Consider the following 12,442-nt stretch of genomic DNA (forward strand, 5'->3'; position numbering starts at 1 on the left):
GTTACTAATGTTTTCCCTCATGGTGCCGTAGAAATAAAAAGGGCAGGTACTGACAAAGTCTTCAAGGTTAACAGGCAGCGGCTGAAGTTATTCCATGAAAGTTCGGTGCCTGAATGGGGTGCGCCTACATTTGACGCTGTCCATTCTTTTGGAATGATGGCTTGTGTTTTAGTCTCATTAATCAAGGTATTTTCAAATACATAAACATTTGATGCTCTACCGTATAACTTCTAAACAAACGGTCATCGCCTTTGATGTTTTGACAGTTAGCTGGAGCATTCAAGGCAGCATCGCTACGCGAGTGCCATACCACCTCCTGCTCATGTACTAAGTCGTGGTAACTGTTGGCATGGAATTGGAATTTTGCTGAATGGCCTTTTCGGAACACTGACTGGTTCAATCATTTTAGTGTATGTGCTATTAAACTTATTCTCATTCATAGTTTTCATTTTTTGTGTGAGACATAAATTGATTCTTTTAACATCATGACAGAGAGAATGTAGGACTTCTAGGAAGCAAACTATATGGTTGTGTTTTCTCAGATATAACACTATGATATACGTACATACACTAACCATGATCCTCAATAGTGAAATTTCAATAGTAGAAGATTGCAGCCATTAAAAAAATCTCCATAGTAACAGTAACACTATGATATACATACATACACAATTCATGGTCCTCAATAGTTTAATTAGTTGCAGAGTTATAATTAAGAGTAAGACAGTTAGTTGTCCAACTGTATAGAATTCACTTCCAAACACGACCTAACGTTAAATCTATGAGATCTTTGTATGAAATGTTTCAGTGTTTGCAATTAGAATTTGAAGTCTTCTAATATTTATCTGCTGACGAGTTCGGGAGCTAAAGATCATGCTTTAACTTTTTTTAAATTTGTGGTTAGAGACTAGCTGAGATGATGATGGTATAAAACTTGATGCAGGAAGTTGTTGGGAATTCTCAGCAGTGGCAGCATCAACTGATGCTAAAAGCTGTAGTTGTCCACCAGCCTGTTTCCGTTGCAACCGATACCGGAGGATATGCACTAACAACAGTTCATTTTCGTGTAGATGAGACATATATACATGAAAGAATATACTTGAAATAAGACACAGTTGTTGGCTTATTCTCAATGGTGCTGCCACTAGAGATATTGTTCCCGTACTTATCCTCGACAGTCAATCCACTATTGTTAATCTTAAACGGTTTAGTCTTACTACATTTTTTTGGCATACTAAGGCTTAGAATAGTCACTATGCTAGAATACTAAAGTTATGTTTGGAAGTTTTTTTGTGTTTATGCAGTGTTCTGTTTGTAATTAACTGGTGCATCTATGATATTTGACATGGATTAAATGGTGTGGCTGTTAGTTTACATGAGAATTTGTATTGGTTTTGGTTATGGCATGATGTTTGAATTGAGTGAATGAGATTTAGGTAAGACTTATACTTTGAGTAAGACTTATGTTGTGTGCATTACTGTTAATTTGTTTGCCTTACTACAATGAAACTGTGAAGTTGTACCAGCTAAAGTGTTGGATTCCATTTGACAGCATTTTCTTGTGGTAATAATCTTATTGTATTTGAATCTTACTATCCAAAGTTTCTTAGTTCAAATGATGAATAGGGCTAACCATATTTTTTTAACAGCAAAGATATACTCAAAGTAGTGAATTTGACACCATTTAAAACCGTATTTAAGGTTAGATAGGTTTAATATAATTTTACTCCTACTGTCATCACTTAATCTAACACAAAACCTGCTAGAATGTAATTGCATATTTGAATTTCTAATACTTAACAAGAATTTGAGAAGTGCTAGATATATTTTTTAATATGGTATGTTTAAGGCCGTGCCACATTCTATGACCTAAATGTGATGCCTTTGTCTTAGTATTTCTTTGCAATTGGCTGTAATTCAACTAAGAAAAATATCTGACATTGTCTTGAATTCTAAAGGAAGAGGTAGACTAAAACTCTATTATACTTCTATTCTAATTCTTTATTACAAAGTGCATCGATGACACTACAATTTTTTGGTTTACAACTAGTGTGATACCCGTGCGTTCGCACAGGTACGCTTCGTTTTGGCGTGTTTGGATTGAGGAAAATAAAAGGTATTAATAAAATATTAAATTTTGGTTAAAATGTATAAAGTTATAAAAATACTAATATTAGTTATGATAATGTGTGGAGTATGTTAAGTTGTTGAGTTATTTACAAATTTGAAGAAATAAGATATTTTGATGAAACCTGACTTGCTTTCGAAAATATCACAAGGAAGAAAGCTTGGACACATCCTCTCGAATCTGCTTTGCATGAGAAGCAAGAGGCTGCATCCCTAGAGTTTTTGGTCCAGTAATATCAGTGTCACTTTCAACCATGAACTCATTTCAAAATCCAATGCAGTTGTTGCAATAGAATCAAATGGATCGAGATCTACAGTACAACAATAAGATTATGTAAGTTTCTGGTAAAATTCTAAGAGAACATTACAACCCAGTGATGCTAAATTATATTACCATAATGCAAGTGCAGTGTGTCCTGCGCTATAATTTATAAACATAAAAAAAAACTGCCAATGTTGTGCCCCTTTAGCCAGCTTCTCCTCATTCGACGAAAGACTCCAATGAGGTATCTCCATATCCGCATCAATTGGAATGGTATCATGAGAAGCAACAGGTGGAGCATAATCAATGTCATGATTCAGAATAGTATTGATCGGCAACACTATTTAGACAAAGTTGTTCTACTTGACCTAAAACACAAAAATCAATATGAGAATCAAATTCTAGAAAATCCCCATGAAATAACAATTACCTACATCATCATAGAAACAATGAAACTACCTACTTGCAGGCATGGCAGTGCTATATACATATAGACTATTTCACAAAGACAACACATGAGTACCAAGTTTAAAATCCCTGAATCTCTGGAACATGAACTTGTAAAGTTTCACCATCGTCCTTAACAGCAACGACATGGCTTCCTTCCTGGAAAAGGCCACCAACCCATAATTGACCGGTTAGTTTAGGATTTTTGATGTCCTCAATGTTATATTGTCTTATATCGCCGTGAAGCCAGTTTACGAAGTACAGAAAGCGGTCATCAAGAGAAATCAAAAAATCAGTTATAAGCCTGGGCATTTCAGGAAGAAACCTTGCACTTTCAATGGTTCCACTTGTATCACAATCTGCAAGTAAAAAGCTTAGTCTGTAAGTATTATTGATAATTTTCATGATCCATTTTATTTTTTAAAAGAGAGTAGATATTAAGATCTTTTCAATATACTTCATGGCCCCATGATTCATCTTCTTTCTTGAAAAATTGTATCATGTTACTTGACAATGCACTCCCAACAAAACCTGCATCTTTAGCGGGGTCATGAAGGAACCTAATCTGCATTCAAAATCAGAACCAAACAAAAAACAAATGGCTCAAACGATGGAACTGTAGATGGTGGATGTACAGGATTGAGCTAGTGTAGCTATCCAAAATGGTTCAAATTATAAAACATTGTTGGAGATACAAAGACAAAAGAAAAGAAAAAAATGCATTTGAAATATCTCAGCAGAGTATTTTAAACAAAATATCTACCTCCAAAGGTAAAAGTCCTTTTTCACTAAGGTCCAGTGTTTGTTTCAGTTCTCCCCCGGGCCAGTTGTATACGTGAAGATGCATCCCATAGAGTCCATCATTCAACGACTTTGAAATGTGAACATTCTTAGAGAATGAAGAAGTGATACAACAGTCATGCTAAAGATAAGCACAAAATAAAAATCTAAAGTTAAGCACTTTTGCACATATAAAATACCAGTTAATATATTCATAAAATATGTGCAGAAGTTTTGGAGCTTTATGATAGATCCACCATCGCGAAACCACACACCACCGTAAAATCGCTGAAAATGCCAGATCCGTCGTTGTATCCCCTATTTCGATTAGTAACCCCGTTTATCATTCTTGAAATGTTTGATTCCTTAGGAGAAGAAGAAATGCAGAGTGAAGTAATGAAGAGAGAAAAATAGGATTTCAAAATCAAAGGTAGCAGAAGACATAAAAAAGAAGAGGAAAAGATGGAAGAAATAAGAGATAAAAAAGAAGAAGAGGAAAAGATGGAAGAGAGAAGAAAGAAGAAAGAAGAAGAGGAAGAGAGAGATGACGTTGGGAAGAGAGACTGAGTGTATTTCTATATTTTGGGGAAAGAAAAAATTTGAAATTCAAAAAGTTATTGATTGAATTTGGAATAAACCAGTAAAAGACATTATTTGCCCCAAAAATATTAATTTAGACTAAGATAATCGAAGGGTATTATGGTGAATTCCAGAACAGCAAATTTTCTTATATTATAGATGTTATGAAGAATATATTAGTTATTTATTTTGGAAAGTGTAGATATATCAGGATGTTTGAAAGAAATCTGTGTCTTATCATTTTTATTGTGTTATTGCTTTGGAGAGCTGTAGTTTGTATGTATTATCACTTTTGGGTGCAATTTTGTTCCTTAATTTCTATTTGTTGTTTTATGTCTATTTGTTTCATGGCCTCTATTGGACTTTAATTAATTTTATATTATATATAACCATGTGAAAGTACTTTATAATCGGTATTTGAAAATGTAGTAATTTAATATTTTTATCATATTTTTTGTTTATTATCATTAAAAATATGTCAGTATAACTAATTTTTTATCTTACGGGTCACTATCAAATTATTATCTTTTTTTTTTGAATAAGGATATATCAATAGATCAAAAAAACAGTGTCAATACAAAGCGATCCCCACCGATCCAGCTCCAAGCAACTTTCTATTTTACATATGCAATCTGGTCAAACTTTTTTACTTTATATTTTTTTCGTATCTTTCAAAAAATACTACACCACAAATAGTGTTATTAGACTGTATTTTACGGGTCACTATCAACAAAATGCATATTTTATTTATTTTTCAAATGTTAAAATTCTTTTTGTTTTCTTTCCATCTCATGGGTCAGTTTTTTTCTTTGTATAATTATTTAATAATTAAGTAATTCATTTCTAATTTATTTATATTTAAATAATTTTATACCATATCAATTGCATGATAGTATAATATATTTTTTAATTTTAACATTAAAAATATATTTATCTCACGGGTCACTAACAAGACAATATTTATTTTACTTTAATCAATCATTATTTTAATTTAAGAGACAAAATCTTTATTTTTAAATATTAATTTTTTCTCCATCTCACAATTATATTTTTTTCTTTTTTGTGTATGATTATTTAATATAATTCAATCTATATGATTATTGTTCATTTTAAAAAAGTAAATCATTTTAATTTTTGCATTTATTATCTAAAATTTTACATTTATATTTGATACTATCTAAGTGTTATGACATTAAGACTCATTCATGTGTTATTTCATGATTATCATTTAAAATTTCTAAATTATTATATATACTTTTTTTAATTATTTATACAATATTATAATTAAATTACCCGTGGGGAAGCACGGGTCTCTTACTAGTTAAACATATAAAATTGCTAAAATTTAAATTATAAAATTAACCCAATCAAAAGAAATAACAATAATAGTTTACACTTACTTCACAAATATATAACGAGGATGCCAACAACTGTAACTTAAGCTTTGTTTCTCTTCCTCATAACATTTCATAACATCGCGTGAAACAGTATTTCTAGTAACAAAGGTACAATCATCATTCAACCATTTTTGATATTTCCTAAAAACACTATACTCAACAAAGTTAGAAGGTAGATTGTGGGTAATTATCATTTCAACCAAGATATCACGATTAACCTTAGGATCAAACTTTTTCTTTTTCAATCTTCCTTCGGCATCAAGTATCATATCACCCACATCATGAAATTTTGGAATAAGCTTACAACTGTTAACATGGCGAGTCAAATGAGAAGTTCCACTAGTAGCAGCTCAACTCAAGAATCTTCCACAACCCTTACATTTACATTTATCTTTACCAACCACAACCCTAACCTTTAAAAAATGTTTCCACACTTCAGACGTAAGGGCCTTTGTTTTTTGGTGGTTGGTTCCGAAGACTCTTCTTCGTTAATCTCAGTGTCATCAAGATCAATTACATTAGACGGAGAAAATAATGGTACAGGTGGAATTGCCTTAACTTGCCTAGCATTAACCTCACTATCACTATTAATTTCCACGATTATAGTAAACACAAACTATAATCCCTACATGTATATCAACACAATAATAACACCAAGCATCAGTTTCAAATCAATACAAAAATATTTCTAACAACTCAGATTAACATTATAACAACAACAAGATGTACTAAAATAACATAAATTAGTACTGTATATACTATATAGCATAAATTAGTATTGTATCATGTATATACTATATAGCATAAAGTTTAACATAATAACAAAAATAAACAATTCAAATAGCATAAATTAGTACTAAAATAGTACTGTATACACTTTCAACGAAACACACAGACACCAGTTTCATTGGTTAAACTTTAAAGGTAAGCATAGTTGAATATTAATATTAAAAAAGCACTTGATGAAAGAATATATTATTCTGCGTTTTCAACCAATCAAACAAATAATTATCAGACTCAAGAAACACTGAAATAGAGAGAAAGAAAGAAGACGAGAAATGAACTCACATCTTCCGATCGTGAAAGAATAGAACCACCAGTCACCAACTGCTTCTTCCGATCGTGAAAGACATCACCAGCCAGCAGCCACTTCCTCTCACGATAGTGAAATTAGGTTATTATGTTTTGATTGAGTGATAATGTGATAGTGTGATTCATAGTGGGCCGCATGCTGATATTAACTTGGGAAAAGAATATTGGCCCAATTAAATTATTTTCTTTTGGAGATTTCTTCTCAATAGATTGGCCACTAGGGATTTTTTTGGTGAGAAGAGGTGTTTTGGTGGAAGGAAATGGTTCTTTACGTGCTTTGTGTTATTCGGAGGAGGAAACATTAACTCATTTTTTCTTTTTGTGTAATACCTCTATTCGCATTTGGAGAAGGGTGTTTATGTGGCTTGATATTTCCGAAATTTTGACTCTTGAGGAGTTTGAGGCTTTCTTTTATAACTTTGGGAAGGTGCCTTGCTTAAATAAGCGAATGATTGTGGCAAATGTTTGGCTTGCTACGGTTTGGTCTATTTGGTTAAAGCGTAATGCGTTGATCTTTAAAGAGGAAGAATTTAGCTTTACCGAGTGTATGTCGGAGATTATTCTAAATTCGTGGAGGTGGTTATGTGCCTCTTATAAGAGAGTGAATCTTTGTAGTTTTTATTATTGGAATATTCTATCTCTTCTTTGTTTTGAGAGGTACAAGCTTTCCTTCTTGTAACAGGTTGGAGCATCCCTTTTGCTCCCTATAATTCCATTGCTTATTTAAAAAAAATTATTTTCTTTTGTTTAGCTTTTTAATGGGTTAGAATTTATAATTATATTTTAAAAAAATTCGGGCTGACGGGCTATCCATAGCCCATGCGGGCTGATCCATATTTTTTAGGGCTTTTTTGGGCCGGGCTATAAAAACCCGGAAGTAAATGGGCTCAAAAAATAAGGCCCTAACTTTTTTCGGGCTCGATGGACCGGCCCATGGGCTTCGGCCCATTTTGACAGCTCTATAACACACCTTCTCATTTTAATGAAGGTGTTTATTAGCATGATGCACCTTATTAAAACCTCTTCTCTCTCTTATTTATAATTTATTTAATTTCTTTTTCAATTATTTTTATTCCTAAAACTCATTTTCTCTCTCTATTTTTCAGTCAATTCATTTAGGAAATTTCTTTGTACACCTCCCTATGGGGCTGACCCCAGCGAAAATCCAAATTTATCCCTGCTTCGGAGATGCATCTCCGAAGCTTTTTTTATTAGATTTTTCCAGATTTTAGAAATGCATCTCCGAAAAAATTGGGATTTTGATTAATTCGGAGATGCATCTCCGAAAACACAATTTTTTTTAGAATTTTGATTAATTTGGATATGCGTATCCGAATTAATCAAAATCCCAAAATATTAAAATTTTTGGGATGTTAATCAATAGAGGAGAGATCAAGCTTAATAAAATATTTCTTTTTTCATATGACCAGTAATTCCTTTTATATCTATCTAATCAATTCTATATATTAACAAAACATTATTTTTCTCTCACATGAATAATCAATTCCAGATAATGTCAAATAAATAAATAAATAAATAAATAAATAAATAAATAACACATAAGTCTACTTTTACAAAAATGAATTTAATTATTTTTTTAATTATAAATAACACAACTAAAAATTTGATCAACTAACGTACTTTTTATATTACTACTAAAAATTTACTATCATATTGATGTTAATGAAAAAAGAAATTTTTTTTTAATTCTTAAACAAATATCTCATTATTTTCTTCAATTTTATTTAAATTAAAGAATAAAATTAATATTTATATGTATAATTATACTAGAGATTCACTTAAATTTTAATTCTATTCACTTAACAAAGTACTATTTACATTTACTACTATAATTTTTATTAAATTGATTTTATATGAAATAAAAAGTTTCTTTTAATTTTTTTAAAATATTCTCATTTTTTTTAATTTTATTATAATTAAATTCTATTCTATTCAATTAAAAAAAATATCAAATAATTTATTTGTAAATAAAGTAATAGTGCATAAAAAATTGTTGAGAAAATCTAATTATAAATAATAACTACAAAATATTTTAATTTAAAAAAAGATATTGATAATTGTTATTATATTTTAATGATAATGATATATATTTAATAATATCTTTTAATTAATACAATTAATTATACTATTAATTGTATTGATTCTCCTTTATTTAATTTTTTAATAATTATTGAATTTTTTTGGAAATGCATATCCGAACCAAAAATTGGAATATTTCGGATATGCATCTTCGAAGACACCCGCTCTCCAAAAAAAATTCAGAAATGCATCTCCGAAAACACTTTTTTGTGTTTCAGAGATGCATTTCCAAAATATAGGGGCATTCTAGAAATTTCGCCGAGGATGACAAGAAGGTTAGGGGTCAATAAAAAAATTTCCTTCTTTTACGTAATTATTTGACATTTACACTGAGAGTAAAATATAAACTATCAATTTGGTACATAATGAATAAAAAAATCTCTAACATTGTTTGACAAAAACATTTATATAAATAAATTAATGCACATTCTTTGTATTGTATTTTAAACATTATTTTAAAGAAAAACAATTTTATAACGACTAAATATGTTCTTTTGTAATGTATTTTAATCATCAGTTGTTTTTTTAACAAAAACAATTTTATACATGAAGTTACTTTTTGAAATACACTACAAAAGAATTTATTTTTTATTTAAAAATAAATTATAAAAGACTAATTACTCAAAAATAAAGGGATTATTTTTGTTAAAGAAAAAATTAAAAGTTGTTTTTTTAAAAAAATTTAATTGTAACTAAAAAAATAGTAAATATGTTTTCTTTTTGAGGTTAAAGGTAGTGCACTGACAGTGTAAAAAAGTTTTACACTGTCATCCAATAGAAACAAATCGTTTTGCTATGTCATATAATTTTTTTTAAAATTACAGTCTGATTTGTCCTGATTCATGGTCGTGATTGGTTGACAGTGTAAAAAAATTTTATACTGTCAGTTCATCACCTATTTTCTCTTTCTTTTTATTGTGTTTTCTTTTATCATACACTATAATGCTTTAGTAAAAAAATTGAAAAACATTTCCATTAGCTGTATTTCAAGAAAAGAAATTACTAAAATGTTTTACTGAACGTGTTTTCTTTTAACTATAAATGTTAATGCTATAAAAGATACGGAATGCACTAGTTTAATTACAAAAATGTTTTTGTCAACAAAATAAAATAAAATAGAGAATTAGAATGGCAATGAAAATGTTAAAGAACTTTTATTATTAAATTGATAGTTCAATGTTAAATAATTACATAAATTAATTGAGTGAAAAATAGAGAGAGAAAAAATGAGTTTTAGGTATAAAAATAATTGAAAAAAAATTAAATAAATCATAATTAAGAGAGAGAAGAGTTTTAATCTTAAATTGAGAAGGTGCATCATGCTAATACACACCTTCGTTAAAATGAGTGAGTGTATTATAACATTCCCTATAAGATCAAATTACACCCGAATATTTAATATTGTTGAAAGTGAAAAATATTGATAAGAAGAGAATATGGTATTACACTACCAGAAATCTTCTCCCCAGCGACATATATTAGCGACGTGGAAAACACGTGGCTCAAAATTTCCTGTTGCGACGTGAAAATCACTTCGCAAGGTGTTTTTAAATATTAAATAACTTTATAGCCATAAAGTACTCAGAAGTCAGGCATTGGGTTATGTGAAAAAAAGGTTGCGACGTGGGATACACGTCGCTACATTAAATTTATAAATTAATTCATTAAAAGCATAACGTTCACATGGGGAATATTCAAATTTTTAAAAATTTGGTTGTGACGTTAGAAACACGTCGCAACATTTAGAAACCAAACACAACGTTCCACTGAAGTGACATAGTGCCAGCTTTGCAGGCAGAGACATTAATTAATGTTACCGTTGCCATGTTGCGACGTGTTTCTCACGTGGCAAATAGAGATGTGATTCTCACGTCGCTACATTGTGTATTTATGTACCCAATTCACTTCACTCCACCACCATACAAGAACACATTCATTTTCGTTTTCCTCTGCAAAACCAAACCCAGAACCACAACCTTGTCTCCCAAATCCAACCCTTCTCTCCCAAAATCCAATTAAAATACCAATTCAATCCCAAATATTTTTTTTATATCAAAGGTAATTAAGGTTACATCATTATTTTCTTATAATTTCATTCTATATTCTGTTTTTAATTTTTGATTTTTTTGTATAGATTTAGTAGATTGAAGAAGGTGGAGTAGATTGAAGAAGGAGGAGTACATTGAAGAAGAGGTAAGTTATTTTTTTCTAATATAGTATATTTTTAATAGATTTATTAGGTTATTTTTGTATAGATTTTAAAGAGATAAGTTTTTTAATAGATTTATTAGGTATATTTTTTAATAGATTTATTAGGTTATATTAAAATAAAATTAGATATGTTTGCTGTACTAATAAGTTCTAATGTGGAATCGTTGAAAATAAAATTTGTAACGTTTGCTGTACTGAGCATGAATTATGGGTTATGAATTGAAGTAGGTGTTAGAAACATATCTAATAGAGTATAAACATATCTAATAGATTATATTAAAACTATTATTAAAATTATTATATATTAATATTATTAAAACGAATTTTTTGTTTTTACAATATAATAGATTATTATAAATATTAATATAATTTTAAAACGAATATAATAGTTATATATATTATAAAGTTTTCATTTTTAAGAATATAATATAGATATATATTATAAAGTTCTCACTTTAAAAAATAGATTATTATAACTTAAACAAATTTAATATATTCAAAACTAATATAATAGTTATATATATTATAAAGTTTTCATTTTTAATTTTTATTATATATATTATTTATTATAATGAGTAATATTATACTATATTTAAAAAAATAGAATATATAATATATTTATATATTTTAAAAAGAATTTTTATATATGTTATATATATATATATATATATATATATATATATATATATATATATATATATATATATATGATATATTTAATAAAAACAGTTTTTATTTTTATTTTTTATTTTGTTCATATATAATTGATTTAAAACTGAATTTGTATATATATGTAATAAAAACGTAATATGTCTGTGTTTGTATATTTCCAAACATAATAGTAATATTTCTTATTTCTTATTTTTATTACTATATATGTAACAAAAACATAATAGTAGTATTTTTATTAAATAATATTTCTAATATATGTAGTTTAAAATGTGTAGTTAAAAAAATAATAGAGGGCAGATAGAGGGCATTCTGAAGAAGCAAGCTGAGATGGAGGAGCAGATGAGACGATTTATGCAAGGTGGTGGAAATTACAGTAATGTTCCTGATCAAGAGTCGGAGGATGACGGAGTGGATGATGATTTTAATCCGGATAATTATTTTCCGAATGATGATGATGCCTCTTAAAAACATTTTGTATTTTATTTGTTTTAAATTTATATTTATGTAACTTATTCTATATTTTAATTCATTACAATATCAGTTTTAAATTTTTAATTTTATTTAATTGAATTTATTATATAAAATTTATTATATAAATTTATTTTATAAAATTTTATTATATAAATTTTATTATATAAATTATATTTTATAAATTCTATTATATAAATTTTATTATATATAAAATTTATTATATATTTTATTATATATAAATTTTATTATATAAATTTTATTATATAAATTTTATTATATAAATTAATTAATTTATTATATAAAA

At 28.3% G+C, this 12,442-nt stretch overlaps 1 long non-coding RNA gene across 2 annotated transcripts; it reads right to left on the reverse strand.

Moving 5' to 3' along the window:
- Window positions 1–2,264: 2,264 nt before the first annotated feature.
- On the reverse strand, window positions 2,265–4,155 carry LOC131624749 (uncharacterized). 2 transcript variants are annotated; one of them, XR_009290658.1, is made up of 4 exons: window positions 3,600–4,155; window positions 3,294–3,401; window positions 2,522–3,195; window positions 2,265–2,438 (listed from the first exon to the last, which is right to left on the reverse strand). It is a non-coding gene; the product is annotated as an uncharacterized LOC131624749 (long non-coding RNA). The 2 variants fall into 2 exon arrangements; XR_009290659.1 differs by lacking the exon at window positions 3,600–4,155 and having other exon boundaries at window positions 3,294–3,584.
- Between the last annotated feature and the right edge of the window lie 8,287 nt (window positions 4,156–12,442).

This window comes from Vicia villosa, unplaced genomic scaffold (genome assembly GCF_029867415.1).
Source record: "Vicia villosa cultivar HV-30 ecotype Madison, WI unplaced genomic scaffold, Vvil1.0 ctg.000162F_1_1_1, whole genome shotgun sequence".
Lineage (NCBI taxonomy): Eukaryota > Viridiplantae > Streptophyta > Magnoliopsida > Fabales > Fabaceae > Vicia > Vicia villosa.